Source organism: Poecile atricapillus, chromosome 12 (genome assembly GCF_030490865.1).
Source record: "Poecile atricapillus isolate bPoeAtr1 chromosome 12, bPoeAtr1.hap1, whole genome shotgun sequence".
NCBI classification, from domain to species: domain Eukaryota; kingdom Metazoa; phylum Chordata; class Aves; order Passeriformes; family Paridae; genus Poecile; species Poecile atricapillus.
In genome coordinates this window covers 12773168-12790471 of record NC_081260.1, presented here as the reverse complement: position 1 = coordinate 12790471, position 17304 = coordinate 12773168, and the positions used below count along the sequence as shown (strand labels likewise).

The 17304-nt window shown below is 50.8% G+C and overlaps 1 protein-coding gene across 9 annotated transcripts in view; it reads left to right on the top strand.

The window, feature by feature from the left end:
- Positions 1-15308: 15308 nt before the first annotated feature.
- MBNL3 (muscleblind like splicing regulator 3) overlaps positions 15309-17304 on the top strand; it is a 92256-nt gene continuing 90260 nt past the window's right edge. For 2 of the 9 annotated variants that reach the window (XR_009278546.1, XM_058847983.1), the window contains exon 1: positions 16645-16870. The gene's annotated coding sequence lies outside the window, so the exon portion shown is untranslated. Of the gene's footprint in view, positions 15431-15537; positions 15672-16639; positions 16871-17304 lie in introns of those variants that run through there. The other 7 variants (XM_058847978.1, XM_058847982.1, XM_058847979.1 and 4 more) reach the window with 7 other exon arrangements.

Here is a 17304-nt window from a genome sequence, read left to right as displayed (position 1 = left end):
AGTTCCCAGTGCTGAGGGTTTAGTGATGATGTGGGGTAACCTCTGCTGCAGCTGGGAAGTGCATTTACTGCTGCTGCCTTTGCCCCATTTGTTGCAATCCTTTGAGGTTTTTTTACGGGCATGGGTTTATTTTGATTCAATAGAAAGTCACATGGTTAGCCCCTCAGAGGTGAGGGTGGACGGATGAATGCAATGAGCAGGTCTGGGTGTATTGCTTATTTATATGTATGAAAGTTATGGGTGCTTCCTGGGAGTAATGAATTGTGAATAAAAAGTAGTGATATGCTGAATTTTTAAAATCCAGAAAAATATATTCTTGCAGTACAAATGTATGGGAATAATGAGGAGGGAATCATAGAACCGATTCCCTCAGGTCCTGTGCTCCAGTGTCTGAGTTTGCTCATGGAGGACTCACACCTGGAGGTGGCCGGGGCGGTGCCAGGTGCCACCACTGCTGGCAGGCAGCTAAGCCAAGGGGTGACACATGGGCAGCTGTTGCCAAGAGGAATGGTAGAGAGTTCTTCCCCCAACCAAGGAGCCTGGGATGTGACCATCATTCTGGAAATCACTAAAGATTTGTGAGCTGTGAGTGGGCTAATCCCCTCCTCAGGGAGACACGTTTGGGACTTCACATCTGGGACAGCTGAGGGAGGGTGGGTGGGGGCACAGAGAAGGACAGACAGTGTCCATGGTGAGTCCTTGTCACAGCCCTGTGCCCCTCTGCCCTGCCATACCGTGGGTACCTCTGCTGTGCTTCAGCTGCATCCATACTGGGATTGTTCATGGATCCCCCAGCCCAGCTGTGCCAGATCCTGCCCAGGGAGCCCACATGCACCAGGCTTTGCCAAAATAATGCAGCCTGCTGGGGCTGATTTGATGTGCAGTGATTTGATGTGAGGCAGTGCCAGCACCACACCAGGCAGAGGGGGAACAGAGAGCAGCAGCTTTCCCAAACAGTGCCTTCCATCGTGTCCTCAAGTTCCATTGTGGAGAGGACACAAATTATAATTAAGGACGTCCTGCCTTCCTCCAGTGCCCTTCAGAGCACATTCCACGCCGTGGCTGCCCGGCCATCCGTGGTGTGTGGGTGGCTCTGCAGGGTCGCTGTGATGCTGCTGACTCACACACGGTGCCACTTCCCCTCACCAGCTGGTCACACCATTGCAATGCCGCCTCTTTTTTTTTTTTTTTAATTCACTTTTCATGGCCTTGCTGAAAAAATGCTGCATCGGCATCAGTGTGTGCAAAGTACTGCCTGCAGAATTCTGAGTCCCTTCCGGGGCCTTTCGGGATGTCGCTGCCAGTCTGGAAGGAGTCATGCTGGCTCTTTGTCAAACATCACATTGATTTTAAAATTACTCTGATGGCTCTTTAAGGCAGTGCACTTTTTGTGGCCTTCTGTATTTGTCATAGTTGATCTCTCTCTTTCCCATGGAAGGGCAGAGGGGTGGCATTATCTGGTTTGGCTGCATTGATTTTCTGGGAGTGGCAGGTCAGATTTCAGGTGGGGAGAAAAAGATCAGAACTGAAATGTCGGACTCTATTTTTTCCCAGTGGTGCTCAGCTCCTGAGCAGGATGGAACTCACAGAACACACTCTGTCAGCAAAGATTTTCCTCCCAGGACACCTGGGTGGTGGATAAGACAACAGTGCTTGGGCTGGAGTTTGTAATGCACAGACCATGAGCTGTGCTAGAGTGGGATCCACATACTCCTGCCTCCCTCTTTGCTGAATCTGGTAACTCATGCCCTAAACCCTCATCCCTTTGACCTGGCTGCTTTTCTGTCACTTGTGCACAAAAGTGAAGGCCAAGCCAAAGGTTGCAGAAGCAATACTAGAAATTAAGATGTAAAGGTGATTCATTCTTCACCTTCTGCAGGCTGCAGCCTTTCCATGAGGGTAAATACAATCTCTGTATCTGTACACTCAGCTGTTAATACTGTAAATGAAGTACAATGTTTTTTAGATTACTGACTCATTGCTGTCAGTAGAACAAGCAGCCGAAGCAGGCTGCCAAGGCAGGAGATGAAAGAAATCATTAATTTTATGTTTCTGGTTCATGAACAAATTTCTGAGCAAGGGTGATTAACTGCTGGAACAAGCCACTGAGGGGAGCAGGGGATCCTCCAGTTCCTGCTGTCTCCAGATGAAGGCTGGCTGCTGCTGGGAGGGACACTTTTGCCAGATAAAGTTGCACTCTGTGCAACCAGCAGAATTGTGCACCAAGTGCAGAGGCCAAGTGGAGGCAATCTAATCATCTCAGCCACCCTTAACTCTTGTGACATGCTCTTTGAAAAGGTCCTGCTGCTATGTGGGTTCTGAATATTCATGGGTCAGTTCATTCTGTCCCCTTAAAGGAATATCTCAACTGGCACCAGCCTCTGGGGCAGCGGTGCTGTCCCCTGTGCCTGTGGGGATGGTGCAACAGCTGCAGGCTTCTGTCCCCTGCAGGATGCTGTGCAGGAGCCATTCTGTGCAGCCCTGCAGCCTTCCCTGGAAGGGAAACCCAGGCATGGAGAGGTGCAGCACTTTGCTTTTGGGGGTGGGAAGGAGACTGCCCTGAAGGTGACAGCATGGCAAAGCTGCCTTCCATCAGTCAGCTGCAGAACAGAACTCTCCTGCTTTGCAACCTGTTGATCATTTCAGATACTGCTTTTGTGCAGCAGGTCATGATAGTGGTCCTCATCTGGCACTGTTCATCTTCCTCACAGACCTTGTGTGGGAGGTTGGATGCATCCCCTGCAGTTTCATGCAGCACCGTAGCTCTGGTCCTGGGAAATCATTCTGGTTAATTCTCATAATTAATAATAACTAAACGGCACCTTGGATTCACTTGACAGAAGTGTTGGGGTGTGACTCTTTTCTTTTGCTTTGTCTGATGGTCAGCCTGGCTCCCCAAGGGAGGGCTCAGCACCCAGGGGAGCAAAGAAGATGCAGTCAGGATAGGAGGGGACTTATCGAGCACATCTCAAGGTTGATGTTTTTGTGAAACCTCAGAGAAGAGCCCATTTCTCATGGCCCCAAAGCCAAGGATGCTCCTTGTCATCGGCTGTTGTGTGAGGAAGACTTTGTTACTGATGATGGGGCTTAGTTTTAGGTGTTCCTACCTGCCAAGCAGCAGAGATGCCTGGACACCACAACCCAGCCTGATCCTGGCCCTCATCCACTGCCAGGATCTCTGCTCTCAGGGCAAAGCTCCCCTGTCCCTGGCCCCACCTGAGGTCCAGGGGAAAAAGAGGCATTTATTGAAAGGATTTCTATGTTCTGGTCAAGTTCTGCTTGATATTCAGAAGTGGAAGAAAGTGGGAACCCTAATATTTACATCTGTACTGATTTAGGCTTTAATTTAGGCACTATAATGCAATCTTTCTCTGGACTTTAATAGCTTTTCTATTATTTTGCTCCACAGCTACTTGGAAATGTGAGCTCCTGTGCTACATGACTACTTAGACCAATAAAGGAGTTGTTTACTTAACACATTATTTTGCAGGCAGCCTCCTGTGAGCCTGCTAGTGGAGGCTGCCTTTGTCCATGGCTGTGAGTATGAATATACATAATTAATAAATGTTATTTGCTGGACATTTATTCCTGAGTGTCTCAGCTCTCCTTGACCGAGAAATTCTGTCTCTTTGAGATCTAATGAAAGGTTTAGACTTTTTAATTTATTTTCTTAGATTAGTCTCAGAAAATAACCCTATTATTCTAATAGGTAGATCAGTCCCTGAGGAAGATATGAATAAATTAAAAAGAAATAGTTGAAAAATAGGCCAGAGCTTCTATTACAGAAGAGTCTCTCTGACCTTTTAATTTTTGGTTCAGAAACACAGAAATCAGACTGCAAGCACACAAAATTCAACCAGCTGCTCCTGCAGCCCTGGTAGCTCTTTTTCTGTGCAAGAGTGGCAGAATTTATATGAGAGCAAACACCTTCTCTGGAAATACATTTTAAATGCCTGTTGTATTAAACCTATTTTAGGTTGCATCAAGTGCACGAAATTCCTTGTCTGTGTTCAGTCCCATTTTGGATTGTACACACTAGAGGGAGCCATGGAAAAACCAATCCCCAGCCTGCTGCCAGGCTCCTGCCTTTCTCCCCAAAGCCCTGGCCCTGCCTGCTCCTGACCTCTCCCTTGGGAAAATGGGTGTCTGTGAGGAGCAAACCCTTAAAAAAAAAAAAGGCTGTAGGAGCAGTTTCTTGAAAGTAAAGTGTTTTGCTTGAATATGCTGGTGTTGGTCAAAATTGTAATGGGAAAAAGGCACTTATTTCAATACATTTAAATGTTGCCTTTCGAAAATGCCCCAGGTTAGGTGGTGTTGGTCATTTTGGATGTTGTCCTGTATTCCTCTTCCCCATTGAAATATTGTGTATACATCCAGGAGATGATTTTACACAGTATCCCACTCTCAGGAGGACAGCCATTGTTGAAGGTGTCCAGTAGTCAATTAAAATGTTTCAGGAGACAGGAAATTATTTTTGCAACTCTGTTTCATCTGAAATTCCATCTTGTTTCTCCTACTTCCCAAACCTTTGCGTGCCCACCACCCACAAATTCACCTAATCTCTTCTTGAAGTCTCCTGTGCTCCCAATGCTACTTCCCAGGGAGGGGAGTCCCTGGGGCTGGGGGAGAGGGAGCTCCTCTGCTTTCCTTCTGCCTGAGCCCCCTTGGTATTGGGAAACAGGGAAAGAGAGAGCTTGCAGCTCACCAGCAAAGTCACAGATTCTGACAGCCTCCTGAGCCTCCATTTTCCTCAGCTAAACGATGCTTGTTTATAAGGTATGATTTAGGATAGCAGATATTAATTTTTGTCTCCTTTGAGAGCTAATATTGGGAGCTGGTGATGCAATCCCTCTGTGCTGATGGATCCTTGAAGAGGTTAATGCCCTGTGTGAGGCCAGGACGAGCCATGCAGCCACTCCAAGTCCTGTATTTTCACAATGGCTATTTGCCCTGGCAGCTTTATGGAAAAGAGTGGGGCTGTTAGTGGAACACAGCTGGAATCAGAGCAGGGATATGAGAATTTAGCCCATGCAGTTGTTAGTGGTGGTCACAGTGCTGCACATGTGAAGCCCAAATGATAACAGGCACAGGCTGTTTGCTTTGCTGCCTTACAGCACAACAGCAGCTTTGTTGGAGCTTTGATGAGCTGTCTCTGCTGCAGCTCGGGTATGGGCTGTTTTTCTGTCTGCAAGGAAACATCATCTCCGTTAAGGCAGAAATGTTTCCCTCTGAATGACAAGAAAAGAAAAGCCGAGCAGTGGTCTTGTCAAGTGCTGTTCCACTGATAAAACAGAAAATAGGACAAAAGTTTTCTCCCATCAAACAGGGTTATTCTCAGCCAAGAGCAAACATCTCCCATTTATTTATATCCCCTTGCTCCTGTGCTCTTTTCGTACTCCCATCTGTATAAAGTTTCAAAGGGGCTCTAGGCCTGATGCTGCAAGTCCCCAAAAGGCCTGGCACCGAGGTAAATAAATCCAGCAACAGGCTGGGAGAGAATAACTAGCTAACTAACTGGGAAAGCTTTCCAGGATTGCAGCCCTGGCACAGGGCTGGATGCACAGCTCGGTGGGTGGGATACACACACTGTCACATTTGAGGGTCAGGGGCTGGAGCTGCGGTGATGCGAGGAGTGGCAATCCTTCCTGGCCTCTCCTGCTCTCCCACAGTGATTAGTGCACCTTTTGTAAGTCATGGAAAAAGAAATATTAGCTGAGTAATGCTTAAACAAAGCCTCTGTGTGTTTGGGGACGGTGGGGAGTGTGCAGGCTGGGCTGCCCAGGCAGCCCAAGAATAGATTTAGAGCAGCTTTTAGCTTCTGATGAATCTGACACACACTTCTGCTTGGAGCAGTGACCCTGGAGGAAGAAATGAGAACCCATTTGGGAAAAGGTGATACCATAGACCATCGTATCCTGAGTCCACCAATGACCCAGGGAGGTTTGTTTCAGTCTGAGATGGAGATATAATTCCAAAGTGATCTGCAATGCACACCAGACACAGTGTCTCTCAGTGCTGTCATCTGCAGGGAAAGTCTCCAGGGGGATGGTGCTGGTTGTGTTTGGAGATGATGCCACAATTCACACACCGGGGACGGTGTGTGTTTGGGTTCCCCTGCATGATGGACAATGTCAGGAAACAATTTTTCTGCTTCTCAGATGCATCTCTGGCTCTCCAAAGGCACAGCTGAGCGCTGAGGGGCAGGGTTGCATCCTGTGTGTTGTTCCCCTCCGCATTGTACCTGGTTTTATTTAGAAAAAAGGCAGCAAGGCTGGCAGAAGCCATTCTTTGTGATATGATGCAGCAACTGAAAGGAGAAACTCTGCTTTTTATGGCTTTCAAGGAAAGGCTTCCCATTTAGCCCAGGAGTAGCAGCTGTTCTCCCAGTTTACAGCACACAAACAGACGGCATTGTTTTCTGATTTGCCTTTTTTATTACAGCAGATATTGGATGGATAGCTAGCAAAAAAACAACAACCCAGGGGTAGACCGGCCCAGCTGGTTCACTTTATGGCATTTGGGAACACTGGGGCCCTACGAGTGGCACAGCTACCAGCACATGCTCTTCAAGGCAAGCAGCACCCAGGCACACCCATGATCAGAGCTGCTGTCTCTGGGTGCATGGGAAAAGGGTCTCCTTAGCGTGGGTGGGGCAGTGAACAGGTGGTCCCAGGGACTTTCTTGTCTATGGGATGTATAGCTGGGAAAAGCTGGGAGACACCCCATGAGCCAGGCAAGAGCAGCCTGTAAGGGTGGCTCTGCAGCCTGTTGGGAGCACTGCGGTCAAAAGGGACTTTTCTCCCTCAATTCATCAAACTCAACTGCATTAATGTGAGGGAGCAGAGCACAGAGTAGGCAGAGGCCATTTTAACAATGCGGTGATGTCTATTTATTTATTTATCTAGCCAAGATCGCACCTGCAAATGGCTGAACTGATTTCCCCAAGTCAGGCTGCTCTGTGTCAGGTGCTCAGCGGGTATTGCTGCCTCGGCTGATCTTTCTGCAGGCGGCACTGGATTTTTTTTTTTTTTTTTTTTATTTTTTTTTTTTAAGAGCTTCCTCAAGCTCATCTACCCTCCCGGCTGCTCTCACGGTGTAGCAAAGCAAAGGGGCTTCTGCCAAGGCTTGCCAGGCAGGCCAGTCCGCAAGGCTCGCTGGCCTGGGGCGATGTGAACGCTTGTTAATTGGCAGCGGGTTCTTAGCCCTCGCTGGAGGCAGGGGCTGTGCCAACACGCTGCTTCCTCCAGCGCATCGCTCCGGTGATTACAGCTTGACTCAGCCTCGCAGTGCTGCTGCTCTTCCCTTCTCAGCCTCTCCTGGGAGCCGCAGGTTTTGGCAGGCGCTTCCTCCGTGTAAGGTGTCTCTGGGGACCCGGGTTCACTTACCGGGACTGCCTCTCATGTGCCCGAATTGGCTGCAGGCTCCAGCCATCGAGGGAGAGCGGCGAATGCCAGCAGCCAGTGAGTCAGTGCACTCCCATGGTATTTGCTAGGCTTGGGTGGGGTTCCTCAGAAATGCCAGTTCGCTTCCAAAGGAGCATAAATCACTGTATTTAAACAAGCCTCAGTTCCGCAGATCCCTGTTTAGCAGCCAGGACGGGGCTTACAGTTAATTAAAAAAACAAAAAAGAAGAGGGCATGTGAAAGCAAGACCCAAATGTTTTTAATAATTATCCCAAGAGCGAAAACTTTCACTCTTCCTTTGGAGGATGACAAACACCGGGGAGCAGCCGCCCCCGGAACTCGGGCCCCTCCTGCCTCCCTCCCTTTGAAGCTTGGTTTCCTTCCCCTCGGCGGTGCAGCGACGTGACTGGGGACAGTGTGTTCATCACATGCTGGCACCGGGGCTCTCCGTGGGGCTCAGCCCCGCTGCTCCTCCGGCCGCCCGTGTCCTCCCTGCAGAGCAGCTCCTCCGAGGCTGCCTGGGACAGGGCAAATGGGGCGGCTGCAGCCATTTGCTGGCTTTGGAGAGGGAATCCCTCTTTCCCCATCTTGCCCGGCTCTGCACACCTCTGCATGGGTGATTTGTGAGGGCCAGAAGGGACAAGAACACTCCCTTGCTGGAGGAAAGGACCAAGCATTTTTCTGTGGGTAATCCACCATAACAGTCAGCAAAGAAAAACTGCCAGACCATTTTATTTAAAACGACTGGACCTCTTTTATCTGCTCCCACAAACAGAGAGCATCTTTTCCTGCCCTCTTGTTGCCGATCCAAGACAATTCAAGCCTGGATACCTGATGGCTGGGGTCTCGTTTGCTGCATGTACCTGATGCTCACAGCCACCCACAGCCCATTGCCTCCTTTGTGAGTCTTGTTCCCCTCCTGTGTTTCTACCTTTGACGTTACGTTCTTTCTCTTGCAAGTCCAAAGAACAAAGCTGTCCTCCCCACGCACTCAGGCACTCCTTCTTTTCTTAACTGAGCTCTGCAGTGCAGAGTTATTAATAAAAAATCACAACGTCATGTACAGCCTGCACCATCACATCTGTCAATGTCACCACCACGCAAAATTGTGTGTTTTTTCCACCTTTTAGTGTTTCTTTGCTGCAGAGGTTGTTTAAAAGGAGGAGGAAAGCTGAGAAATCCCTTCCTACCTGCCAGAAGAAGTGAGTGATGATTTCAATTAGGGGTGTGGCAGTTTGATGTCGTCATTCATGGTTATTAAAAACTGTTATTCGTGAATATTCAGCTGCTAAAAAAAAAGAATTTTAATACTCTACCATGATTTATCTTATTGAAGGTGTCAAAATGATCCTGGTTTGTCAACCTCTTATGTAAAATGTCAATTTCTAAGTGGTGCACATGGCCTATGTCTCTGCTCACTCCTTGGTAACACATGTAAGGTTAATATTCAGCAGAAACCATTAAAATCAGCTTCTGCTTGAGCAGGGTTAGGTTTTGAAGACTTGTTTTCAACATTTCCCATAGTTAGTAGAATCCATACAGAAGTGCAGGAGTACAATGCAAGACCCTGTCCCAGAAAATGCTGGGTCTCACTTCCATGAGGGTGACTGATGTGCAAAGCAACTTTGGACCCAAGGCCGCTCTGCCCTGACACATTGAGGAATACAGGACAGAACCTTCTGAAGAAAATGTTGCAGCAAAAAAATACAACACAGCAGAAGGCAAATTTTATGGTGGGGATCTTTCTGTGTTTTCCCTTTGCAGCATAGGTGGGACTTCGAATGAGTAACCACGCTGCCCATAGCAGTGTTTGGATCACTCCATTGATTGTCTTGTAGCAAGAAAAGGAATTAGCTTGTGGCTTTCTTAGTACCTCAGAAGATTCACAATATTGCAGGAATGTGGAGCAGGGGAAGGTCTCACTACATCAGCCTGAAGCACCAGGTTCCTCCATCAAGGGCTGCAGGTCCCATGGGTCTCCTGGCCCCCACAAAGGGATCTGCAGGTGGGTGTGAGGGTGACACTGGCCCAGAGAACCACTGCAGCCTTCATCAGCTCTCTTGGCACGAACACTTCTGAAATAGTCTCCTTCTGTATGCATGTGCATTGCCACTGGGGTGCAGCTCTGCAGTCTTGTTTCTGCTCAGCACTCCGATTCCTTCATGTTACACATCCCTGGGCAGCCTGTGTGTACATTCACCGGGCTTTTGAAGAGGACAAGCAGGGCTCTTGCCATGGCTGGCTCCCAGGAAGGTGGCACAAGACCCAAATGGGTCTGTTGATAGCAAGCCAAAGCTGGAATTAGAGTGTGATGGGGAGAGTAACGGCAGCCCCAGGCCAATTCACTGTGTAGGCAAACAGCCAGGAGGGCTTGGTGGAGCCAAGGGGGCAGGGTGATGGAGAGAGGGCTGTGCTGGGACTGGAAGCCCCATCCAGTTCTCCTTGTTCTCTGGTACGTGAGGCTGCCTGGGATTCTCATCATTTGCAGGTTTAAAATCCTGTGGACTTCAGGGAAGAAGGTGGAAACTGCTGTGGGCTAGGCAGGAGGTAGATCTCTCAGTTGTAAAATCCCTGGCTGCCTTGTGCCAGCTTGTGTGAGTGGCCATTTACTTCCCAGCTGGAGAGCTGCACGGTGAGTGAGGGGGAATGAAATCCCACTCTGTGCTAGAATTGCTTTAGTGTCAGACATATTTCTTCCTCTGTTGTTACAACTACCTTACACCACGTGCTATTTTCTTCTGTTTTATTTAGCAATGGGAGCAAAATGTCACTTTCTTTTGCAACCTGATGATGTGTGTGTGCCATGGGGCATAACGTGGGAAGGACATTGAATATCCTTCTGCTATCCATGGGCTGTTCACAAAACCACGTTAATATCCCTTCCCTCCAGACACCTACCAGAGACACGAACCTCTCCTGCTTTGTAATTCCTGCCCAGGAGGTTGGGACACAAATGAGAAACCATAGACTAAGAGGCCCCAGTCTGGTCCTCTCTGGCTTCTTCCCCTTCCCTGGGGCAATCCCAAGCAGAGAAGCTTGGGATATTCCTGTTTCTCCTCTCTGGTTCACCCACCTGGTCCTCTGGCTGCTCACAGAGTTGAGTGCACAACCCAGCTGAGTACACAGCACTGAATGCAGCCCCTCTGAATCCAGCAGCTGAGCCATCTGCTCATGCGTTGCACCTTTGTGCAAATTCCAGCCCAAGTTTCCCAAGCATGGGCACAGCCAGGCTGCCTCAAATGGATGCTGAGAGCAGATCACACACCCGTGCAGTGTGCAAGCAGCTGGAGATGTAAAGCACCACCTCTACAGAGAGGAACCTGCCCTGTGCCAAATACGGGATGTGGCATGAGTCAAAATGAGGGACACCGGGAAATAATAGACTTCACATGAAGGAGAGCAATAATTAGCAGCTGTAAATCACCTTTCATCTACAGATCACAGAGGCGTCTCAAGCACTAATTAGCACAGCCTTGCAGCATCCCTGCCCCATAACTAGCGCGGGGCAATGGTTATTCCATCTCTTGGCACAAAGCCACATGTCCTTGCAGGCACCAGCAAGAGGGAACTGGCTTGCAAGGTTGGTCCTGTTCCACTTCTCACAACCAGGCTGGAGGTTCTTGGGCACCTGTGCGAAAGAGCTGCCGTGTGTCCCAAGCCAGTGCTTCCACAGCAGGTAAGTGAAGATGGGCCATGGGGAAAAGAGACACTTGGGATCCAACCCATTTCTGTTTTGGGCTCTGTCTGTGTGGAAATCACTACAAGAAAACTTGAGTGAACAAGGTAAGCTCCTCCAGAAGCAAAAGTCCTCCTTAAAAGCATTTTAAGTAAGTATGGCAGGGAAGTTTACAATCTCCTAAAGTTTTTGTAAATATATGTGTGTGTATATATTTAAATATGTATATTTACAAAACATTTTCAAAAAATCTAGAGTTCTTTAACCTTGGTAGTTATCTCTATAATGTTGGTAAGACACACCCAAAGCACTTGTTAACTCGGGCATGAAGCAGAGAAGACAGGTTTGCAAGGATCTGTATGTGGAATTCTTCATATTTCTTGGGAAGTGCATGGAAGCCTGGCCAGCCCCAGCCTCAATCTCCTGCTTCTCTAAGTTGAGTCATCTTTCCTAGAAAAATGAAATATGCTTTTCTTGGAAGAATTTAAATGTGAGAAAGTGGCATACTCAGGAAATTTCCCAGTTAGCTGTAGGTGAACCAGACCTGTCTTCCCTCCCCCTGGGCTGCCTACCTACAGCACATCAGCAGCACCCCAGTGCCTGAAGGACACAGCAGGAGTCTCTGGGCTGCAAAACTTGTCTATTTTGAGTTTGCAGTGAGCAAAATGAAGCAGAAGTTACTGGGATTCATGTGGGAATTGAAATGTAAGACTGTGAAATATGGGAGAGGGGAATCAGACTGGTTAGTCTCTCTCTGCATCTGAAATGTCTATGAACATTGTTGAAATACTGCGTGTGATCGTTTTGCATGGCTGAAAATAGCTCTGCAAGGTGCCGGGTGGCAGTGCAAGCCAGCCCTTGGCATCACACAGCTCCCAGCATCGCTTTATTGTCACACCAGGAGCTTTGCTGTACAAAGAAAGCACAACTGGAGTCTGCTGCTTTGTCCATGCTACAAGGAGGTAAATTAAAGGCTAGAAAGATTTTAATTTGCTCCAGGGCATAAAGAACATCAGGGCAGAAGTGAGACCTGCAAGCCCTAGCTGGCAGTCCCTTGCCCCGACTTCTGAATGATGTGGGATTTGTTCCCTTCGTTAAAAATAACCTTGTTTATAACCTCTGTTTCATGATTCAGCTTTTCTGCAGTCATCAACCGATCGCCATCAAAGCAGGGCAGCATCAGATTTCAGGAGAAAGATGCAGTAGGCTGTTGCAGCTCAGGTGTGCTCTTTGCAAAGGGCAGTTTGATGGAGGAAATGAGGGATACCTTATCAAAGGGCTGCTCTTTTTGGAGAGGAGTTCTCCTCTCTGAGATCTCTGTGCCAAAGCTAAACTGCCTGGAGTTTCTGTTGAGCAAATCCCCACCCATGGCTTCTGCCCTGCCAGAAACTCCAGTGCCTCATCACCATGAAGGTGGCCCCGTGCAGGCCCAGAGCTACAGACAAACGTGGTTTTCCTGGTTCCTCTCCTCCTTCTCGCCTGTAGGTCAGAGCATCAGACATGCGCTGCTCTACATACGGCGACCTGGGGCCCTACCAGTGGCACAGCTACCAGTTCTACACTTAAAGCAAGACTCATTGCCAAGAAAAATCTCCTAGAAAGTCCCACACACCCACTTTTGTTTCTCACACTGTGGTGTGACGTGTCTCACAGGCAGCACAGCTCCCCAGGCTTCTAATGACCGTGTTGTGAGGGTTTGCTAACTGCTGTATTATGTTGCCTGCAAAAATCAGGCTACACAGCTGCAATCCTCATCCCATTTAGCAGACTGGGAAGCAGAGGCACAAAACGAAAAGGACCATCTCTTTCCAAAACCTTCTGGTGATTTTTGGTTAGCTCTGGATTAAGTTGCCATGTTCAGGTGAGTCAGCAACTGCTGGCCCAAGTGGTGTGCCCATGGACACACAAATAATCAGTAGCAAACATCCAAGAAGAAGCCAAACCCTTGAGACACAATCCTGTGGTGCAAATTTGTGCTCATCCTCCTTTTTTTAGGAGCTAATCCTTTGTCTTTGCAGGAGGAGGAATTTTCCATAAATGTGGTATTTTTTTTTACACCTCATTGTGTGTTTAATGTTTAACAGTGGGATCATTATGGTTTTATTAGCAGCATGTAACGCTTTGTCATCTTCAACTGACTTTGCAAACATTAACTAATTGATCTCAACTATGAATCAGTGGTGGTAACTAGGAAGGGAGCCGAAGTGGTCTGCTGGTGGTCACTGGGGAAGCAGTTGTCAGAACAGCAGGGCACAGAAACCAGGGCTCACGCTTTGCTGCTCAGACCACGAACACGACAGTTTTATTAGTGTTATTTCCATTAGTGCTGCTGTCAGGGAGGGCTGCCCTGCCTCCAATAAACACCCCTCAGCTGCTTCTCTCTGCCTCTGGTTGAGTTCATGCTTGACAAAATGTCACCAAACCCCCAAAAATACTGAATTAAGAAAAAAAGTGACCGACTTTGTTTTCCTCAGTGATCCAGTGATTGCTGGTTGTTTTCCGCTCCCCCTAACAAAATGCATAATTCAATTACCTATATTTGTGGGAATTAGATGCTAATGTCAGAAAGGAGCAGGGCTGCTTGCAGCCGCAGCCCGAGAGGTTTTTAAGGGCCACATCGGCAGAGTCTGACTTGAAGCATCCTGAAGCCGGCTGCCAGAAAATTAGCTCCTCGTTTGCAGTATGCAGAACATGTACGGCGGCTTCATGATTTACTCGCTCATCTGCTTCACATTGCGCCTACTCTCCCTCGCGACTGTCCTGGCGTACGCAATCTTCTGTTGCAAAACAGGAGTGAAAATGAGCACTGCAGCGTGGAAGAGCTGTGCCACTACCCAGGTAAGGGTGGCCAAGCCCGGCGGGGACACGGCCCCTCTGGGGGGGGGTGGAGTGACAGCAGCTCCGGCGACGGGAGGCTGTGCTGGTGGCTTTGAGGACAAATGAGATGTGTTTGGGGGGATGTGATGATCGCCTGGGGACAGCAGGGATGTGGCCCCTCGGTGAGAGGGTGCAACGATGGCTTTGGACATTAGGATGGGTGCAGTGGGGGAGGTGATGGTGACTTTGGGGACAGCTGGAACAGAGTGGGAAGGTGTAATAGTGGTCTTGGGAAAAGCAGGGATACAGTGGGGACATGTGAGAGCGGCTTTAGGGACAGAGGGTACAGAGGGGGAAGGTATGATGGTGACTTTGGGTACAGTGGGGACACAGTGGGGCATATGATGGTGGCTTTGGGGACAGAGAAGACAGAGGAGGAAGGTGTAATGGTGGCTTTGGCAACAGAGAGGACACAGTGGGGGTATATGATTATGACTTTGGGACAGCAGAGACACAGTGGGGGGATTAGATGGTGGCTTTGTGAACAGTGGGAATGCAGCCCCTCAGCAAGTGGATGTGATGGTGTCTTTGGGGACAGTGGGGACACACAAGAAGGTGTGACGGTGGTTTGGGGACAGTAGGGATTCAACCCCTCATCAAGGGGGCTGAATAGTGGCTTCAGGGACTGAGGGTACAGAGTGGGGAGGTATCATGGTGGCTTTGTGGACAGTGGGACTACAGCCCCTTAGAATGTGGATGTGATGGTGTTTTGGGGGACAGTGGAGACACAACAAAAAGGTGTGATGGTAGTTTTGGAGACAGCAGGGATACTGTGGGGACATATGATAATGACTTTGGGAGTAGTGTGGATACAGTGGGAGTGTATGATGGGGGCTTTGGGGACGGAGGGGACACAGCAGGAATACGTGACGGTGATTTGGGGACAGTAGGGATGCAGCCCCTCAGTGGAGGGATGTCACCGTGGTTTTGGGGACAGTGGAGCCCCAGCAAGGAGGTGTGATGGTGGCATCAGGGATAGAGGGAACATGTCAGGGAGGTGCGATGGTGGCTTTGGGGATGGAGTGGACGCATCAGGGAGGTGTGATGATAGTTGGGGGTGGAAGAGACACGGCAGGGAGGTATGACGGTGGCTTGGGGACAGTGGCGATGCAGCCGCTCGGCGGGCGGCGGTGGCTTTGGGGACAGGTGGGCTCGGTGCGGGATCGCGGTGCGGGATCGCGGCGGCTCTGTGCAGAGGTGCCGGGAGGTGCCCGGGCATCCCGGCGGAGCGGCGGCCCCGGGGCGCGTCCCGCGGGTCGCGGCGGGGCGGGGGTCGCGGGGCGGTTGCCATGGCAGCAGCCGGGCGGCGCGCGCGGCCGGCGGGGCGCGGCGCGGCGCGGCCCCGGAGCGTACCATGTGCGCCCGGCGGCGGGAGGCGGCGGCGGAGGGGCCACGACGGCGGCGGCTGCTGCTGCTGCCCTGCTGCTATAGCTCCGCCACGGCGGGCCCGGCGACCAGGAGCCGCTGCGTCAATGTAACGGCGGGGACGGGGGCGGAGGGGACGGGGAGGACGAGGGGGGACGCTGAGTGGCATTTCCACGCCGCGCGTGGCCGCGGGGAGAGGGGGGTGAGGGGGGCGGAGGGCGGGCGGGAGGCGTTAAAATGGCGGCGCGCAGGCGGCCCCCGCGCTAAACCGGCCCCCGTGGCTCGCCCCGCGCCGCCGCGCGTGGCACGGAGCGGCCGCCGCTGCCTGCGAGCGCCGCCGCCGCTGCGAGGTAAGGCCGGGGTGGCCACGGGACGCTCGGTGCCCCCCCGACCCGCGGGCGCCCGGGGACGGGGGGCGCGCAACGGGGAGGGGGCGCGGCGGTGGCTGGTCCCGGTCCCGGTCCCCGCGGGCGGCTGTCCCGGGAGCGCAGGCGGGCTGGCCGCGGGTGCTGGCGCGGCTCCGCATCTCTCCTTTGTCTGGCGGCGGCGGCGGGCCCGGGCTCCGCTCCGCTCCGGCGGACGGCTGCGGAGGGCGGCTGGCGCGGTTGGAGCGTGGCGGGGGCGACGTTCCGTTCTTTAATAGGAAAAAAAAAAAAATAAATCGCAAAACCCACACCAGAACTAATTTTTGCAGCCGAAAGTGTTGCAGGCGCTGCCGTACCCCCGGACGCCTGGTAGCCTAGCAAACCCCCGCTCGGAGCAGTAGGAAGCGGAGTTTTACTTCTGGAAAAGCAGCCCAAACTCTCCGGAGGGCTCCGGCCGCCGCAGCGGCGAGAGAGGGACCGGAGGGGAGGGGGGATTTTTTTCTTTCTTCTTTTTTTTTTTTTTTTTTTTTTTTTCCTTTTTTTTTTTTTTTTTTGACTCTTATGAAGACATGCGCATTTGTTCATTCTTGCCACCGCACTAGAGTCTGCCTAGAAACAAAGAACACAGCCTGGCGAAGTTGATGCTGGCTCCCAAAGTGTCTGGCTATTTTTTTTTTTTTTTTCCTTTCTTCTTCTTTTCCTTCATTTAGTTGTGCCATCGGCAAAAGCCTCGAGACGTTTCCCTCAATTAGTCTCCTGTGCCTGCTGATGGAAACACACCCCCCCTCCCCTTCGCTCCCCTCGCCCCTACCAGGCCAGGTTACGCATTTTGGAAAGTGCAGCCATGATAGACAGAGCAAGTTCTCTCTCCCATTTTGCCCCGGCCCCGCGGTGTGACAGCTCGCAGGAGGTGTGCCTTCTCACCGGGAGCCACCCCCTTGCTGAATCATCGCCGAGCCATGGCCGGACAGCTCGTCCTCTCGGGCAGCGGAACATTCCCCGGCCGAGCCTGAGGCGGTGGCGGGGCTGACGCGAGGCAGAGACCTGTTAACATTCGGCTCAGGCGCGGCCGAGCTGCTGCGGGGAGAAAACCTTCCCGGTTCATGGCAGCGGGAGCCGCCGATGCCGTTTTGAGCTCAAAGGCAAGACGTGCGTTGCTGTAAGGAGTATCCCCTGCCTTTGAGGTAGTGACAGTCCGACTGCCTGGTCCTGCAGGTTTTGCCTCTGAAAAGTCCCGTCTTGCTCAGACAGGCTCCGTGTTGGATGAACACCGGACTCGGGGAGCGATGTGCGAATTCGCGGTGTTGGGGCTCTTTGCAATAATCCTGTATTGTGTTTGCACAGAGAAGTGTATGAACAGTAGCGTCGTGTCTGTGCTATTTGCCTAAAACTAGCTTATTCTGCACTGATGGAAGTCATTGCCATTGTTACTGCAAGGAAATAATGGCTTAATCTTTATGAGGCTTGGGGTGCGAGTGTGTCAGTTGCTGAGGTGTTGCTAGGTATCCCTGCCTCCATTCAAAGGTTGCCAAAAAGCAAGAGAGTGAGAGGTGGGATGAGCAATTTTCAGCTGGGGTGTATCAAGCAAGACTAAATTGCAGCAGTTGTTGGACATGTA